Consider the following 5,385-nt stretch of genomic DNA (forward strand, 5'->3'; position numbering starts at 1 on the left):
AGCATATTAACAAATTGAAGAGTAAAAACCATATGATCATCTCAATAGATGCAGAAAAAGCTTTTGACAAAATTCAACACCCATTTATGATAAAAACTCTCCAGAAAGTTGGCATAGAGGGAACCTACCTCAACATAATAAAGGCCATATAAAACAAACCCACAGCAAACATCATTCTCAGTGGTGAAAAATTGAAAGCATTTCCTCTAAGATCAGGAACAAGACAAGGATGTCCAATCTTGCCACTATTATTCAACACAGTTTTGGAGGTCCTAGCCATGGCAATCAGAGAAGAAAAAGAAATAAAAGGAATACAAATTGCAAAAGAAGAAGTAAAAGTGTCACTGTTTTCAGCTGACATGATAGTATACATTTCGAATCCTAAAGATGCCACCAGAAAACTACTAGAGCTAATCAATGAATTTGGTAAAGTTGCAGGATACAAAATTAATGCAGAGGAATCTCTTGCATTCCTATACACTAATGATGAAGAATCTGAAAGAGAAATTAAGGAAACACTCCCATTTCCCATTGCAACAAAAAGAATAAAATACCTAGGAATAAACCTACCTAGGGAGACAAAAGATCTGTATGCAGAAAACTATAAGACACTGATGAAAGAAATTAAAGATGATACCAACAGATGGAGAGATTACCATGTTCTTGGATGGGAAGAATCAATATTGTGAAAATGACTATACTACCCAAAGCAATCTACAGATTCAATGCAATCCCTATCAAATTACCAATGGCATTTTTTATGGAACTAGAACAAAAAATCTTAAAATGTGTATGGCGACACAAAAGACCCCGAATAGCCAAAGCAGTCTTGAGGGGAAAAAACGGAGCTGGAAGAATCAGACTACCTGACTTCAGACTAACTATAAAGCTACAGTAATCAAAGACAATATGGTACTGGCACAAAAACAGAAATATAGATCAATGGAACAAGATAGAAAGCCCAGAAATAAACCCACGCACCTATGGTCAACTAATCTATGACAACGGAGGCAAGGACATACAATGGAGAAAAGACAGTCTCTTCAATAAGTGGTGCTGGGAAAACTGGACAGCTACATGTAAAAGAATGAAATTAGAACACTCCCTAACACCATACCCAAAAATAAACTCAAAATGGTTTAGAGACCTAAATCTAAGACCAGACACTATAAAACTCTTACAGGAAAGCATAGGAAGAACACTCTTTGACATAAATCAGACAACCCTCAGAATGAGAGAAAATATTTGCTAACAAATCAATGGACAAAGCATTAATCTCAAAAATATAAAAACAGTTCATGCAGCTCAATATTAAAAAAACAAACAACCCAATCCAAAAATGGGCAGAAGACCTAAATAGACATTTCTCCAAAGAAAACATACAGATGGCCAAGAAGCACATGAAAAGCTGCTCAACATCACTAATTATTAGAGAAATGCAAATCAAAACTACAGTGAGGTATCACCTCACACCGAAAAATGGTACAGATGAACCAGTTTGCAGGGCAGAAATAGAGACAGATGTAGAGAACAAACGTATGGACACCAAGGGGGGAAAGTGGCGGGGTGGTGGTGGTGGTGGTGGGATGAATTGGGCGATTGGGAGTGACATGTATACACTGATGTGTATAAAATTGATGACTAATAAGAACCTGCTGTACAAAAAAAATAAAATTAAAAAATTAAAAAATAAATTCAAAAAACTAAAAGCAAAACAAAACTGCTCTGACTTTCTCAGCGCTCCTTAAGTTTTTTGGTTGGCACCACTAATACAGCTCTTATTACCGTCTCTTTTTTTCTCAATAAAAGAAATTCATTTCATTAAAAAATAAAATTAAATTAAAAAATAAAATGAGACTCTGTAAAACCCCTAACATAATGCCTTCTGTAGTATAGCTATTTAGGAAATGCTAGTGCCCGTGCTTGAGTGAATTTGATTTTTTTTTTCTATGTTGTAAAAAGTGAATAAATTAACCAGAAAATTTTCAGAAGTATATTGAAATCTCTTAAAACTCTAGATTGTAATTTATTGTTGTAATTTATATCATTATCCTGTGACTCTATGGCATGCTTGTTCATACTGTTTTCTGATGACTGACTCTTCTGATTTGATTCTGTGGGTGTCTTGTGGATTAGAAGATACAGAGGGTGGATTCTAAAGAGAGTCAACTCTTTGGCAGGAGGGTCAGTGAGGTTTAAGAGACGTGACTGGATATGGAGAATTAGCCTGCCCTTGGCTAAAATGGGGTTTTAGAGCTGGAAAGGAACCTTGGAGGTAGTTTAGTCTAACCTCTCATTTTATGGCTGTGGAGATAAGTATAGAGAAGTGTGTTGTCTAATGTCATAGCTGTAGTGGAGAAGCTAAAATCAATGGCTTCTAAAGGTCCTGATATCCAAACATCATGGAACGTAAGCTACTGCATTTTTACTTTTCTTTTGAAAAGGCTGTGTTGATGGTACCATGTACACATTATATTAATTTTTAGAATAGATCTTATAAATTATATATATTTTAATCAAAAATTCAGTCTTTTAAATTTGTTTAAATAGATTAACTGAACTAACAGTGCTGCCAGAAGTCTCATAAGGAAAACTGTTTTTAAAGAAATAACAAATTCTTGACTTTTTCTTGCTAATTGTAGGTTAAGTCAGCAAACAAAGAAAACATGGTGTTTTGAAGTATGATTAAACTCCTGATGCTGCAGCAGAGGCTAAGAATATTAATGGCCAGATCTAGGTAAGTTGAAGTTTACTTTTAAAAAAAATCATTAAGTCCACAAATTATACTTTTTAAACTAGAGATTTTAATAATGTTTTCTTGAATACAGTTATTTTGCCTCCTGATATGTTGTCACCTCCCACTCCCCAAAACTAAGGACAATTGGCTTTAATTAAACATGACAGTATTTACTAATTTAAAATACCCAGCACACTTGTTGCAATATTGATCTTCCCAAGCAGAAGCTACCTTTTGTTCTTGAATGTACCCTTATTACTTTCCTATGTGGCTTTCTTGAGGGAGTATAGTACGTCTTTTTGTGTTTTTGCTGAGTTATAAACTTGACTGGGTAAGATGATGAGATCACGTGGTTTCTCATCAAGTGTTTACAGGTATTCGTGCATATTATTGGGTGTTACATAACTCAGATGCTCTCCAGGTATTAATCTGATTGTCATAAATGCAGACTATCTAGTGTCTTGCCTTTCCCCCTGCCTGGGAATTCATGCTTCAGGAGGAGGAGTCAGAGATGTGGGTGAAAACTCCACATTAAAAATGTCCTTCTGTGCTGGAGGTTTGACTACAACTGCCTGTAGTCCCAGCTGTTTCACAGTCTCAGTTGTACTAAGCCTATTCTTCAGCCTTACTGAGGCCTCCTGTTCCTTTTTGCCTCCCTCCATTTTCTCCCATTTCATCAGCCCTCTTCTTTCTTGCTTCTTTCCTGACCAGACCTGATGGCCCATCACTTCAAACCCCTGTATTGCCAATATCCTTTAATTTCTTTGTCCTTTTACCTTCTGACCCTGGGTCAGTTGAACTGTCTACCCTCTGGACTGCTGAGTACAGCTAGAAAAATAGCATAATCTTACTCTCCAGCTTCTGCTAAGTCTCAGCATAGCCTACTTAATAATCCTGCTACCTTTCTTGGGTAGCTTCTCAGAGAATAATCCTCAAGTCCTTCATTGTGCAAACTTGCCTTCCATTTTACAAAAGATATTTAGGATGATAGATGTTATCTATTTCAGCTTCTCTACTGTGTTCCACCCATCCTTATTTTCTGCCCTCTCTCCTCAGAGGACAAGGCACTCCTTCTTCTCTGGGCAGACTTCTCAGTCTGGGCCCCGGAACTCATCTTCTCTAGCCTCCCCGCTCCGTCTCGATCCATCCTGTAGCTGTCTATGTCCTTGTTTTTTCCTCTGTTCTTTAACCTTTACTGACATACTTATTACTAACCTGCATACATCTATGTCACTTTAAAACAATAAATAACTCAAGAAACATACTTTCTTTTGAAACCATGTCCAACCATACCCTATCACTTTAGGCTTTCCTTTCCAACTGTGTTCTTGAAGAGCCTTTTCTATTCTTTGGAGGACTACTTCCTTATCTTCCATTTGCTCACTTCTGAATGGCTTCTCCCTCTACCTAACACTCCACTATGGATAGAACCTTCCTTCTTGACACTTTCTTTTCTTAGTTTGTACTATTCTGATTGTTTTTCTTCTCCTTCACTTGTTTTTCTGTACTCCAGTATTTGCGCATTTGTGTTCCCCAGAATTTTAACTGCAGACTGCTCTTTATACTGTCCTTGATCAGGGTCTTGTTTTATAGTTTCAAATACCATGTGTCCCAATATTTTACCTCTTTCCTCAAACCCATTCTGATGTACTTACCTCTCTATTGCAAGTCTTCGTTTGGTTGTTCTCTGTAATCTCAATTTAACATGTCTAAAACTGAACTAACCACCATCACTTCCTCTTGAAAGCCTGAGAAAGTTTTTCCTATTTCAGGTAATGGAACCAGCACCCTTCATCTGCCGCCCTGAAAACTGCCTCTTACTTCCTGTATACCAGCACTCAGTGCTGCAGACTTGTCTTCCTAAGTATTTTTTAAAGTCATTATTTTCATCTTTATTCCTACTATTGCTGCTCTGGTTTTAAGTCTTTGGCATATTCCATTTTTCAGTAGTCTCTCACTGGCTTCCCTTCCTCTGAGCTAAACTCCCACTTAAAATTACCCTGCAGATGGAGGTATCTAAAATGAATTCCTGACCACCTCACTTTCCTGCTTAAAATACTTCAGTGGCTTTTCACCTTGTGTAGGATGAAATTCATTCTCTTTGGAGTGGCATACAAGGATTTCGTGTCACATGGTAGGCTTTTCATTAACTATTTTTGTACTGAACTGAAGCATTCAGTGTGAACAGTCCCCAAGTAGGTTGTACCACCATTCATATATCCCTGACAAAACTGGAGTTGCTGCCTTAACAGGTAGCCTGTGAAGGTGTCAAGTGGAAGAATGCCTTTTCTACTTCTTTTGAGAAATAGTTGAAAAATATTTACTTGAGGCATTATTTTTTCAGGCAAAAGCCACACTGTAGTAATCATTTAGCTCTTTGTATTCAGTGGTGAGGCTGGATAAGCAATTTCAAAAAGACTTTTTGTTTGTTTTTTTGTTTCTATCAATTATCTGTCTGCTTTAAAAATTTTTTTGAAATATTCTTTTGGCCTCCTTCTCATCTTCTAATTTATTAAACACTTACTAATTTTTTTTTTTTTTTTTTTGCGGTACGCGGGCCTCTCACTGTTGTGGCCTCTCCCGTTGTGGAGCACAGGCTCTGGACGCACAGGCTCAGCGGCCATGGCTCACGGGCCCAGCCGCTCCGC

The 5,385-nt window shown here is 37.3% G+C and overlaps 1 protein-coding gene across 9 annotated transcripts in view; it reads left to right on the forward strand.

The window, feature by feature from the left end:
* Positions 1-5,385, forward strand: part of FRS2 (fibroblast growth factor receptor substrate 2) — a 119,833-nt gene that overhangs the window by 103,728 nt on the left and 10,720 nt on the right. For all 9 annotated transcript variants that reach the window (XM_055085197.1, XM_055085196.1, XM_055085195.1 and 6 more), the window contains one exon: positions 2,643-2,737. The gene's annotated coding sequence lies outside the window, so the exon portion shown is untranslated. The remainder of the gene's footprint in view (positions 1-2,642; positions 2,738-5,385) is intronic.

The sequence above is a fragment of the Physeter macrocephalus genome, chromosome 6, assembly GCF_002837175.3.
Source record: "Physeter macrocephalus isolate SW-GA chromosome 6, ASM283717v5, whole genome shotgun sequence".
Taxonomy (NCBI): Eukaryota; Metazoa; Chordata; class Mammalia; order Artiodactyla; family Physeteridae; genus Physeter; species Physeter macrocephalus.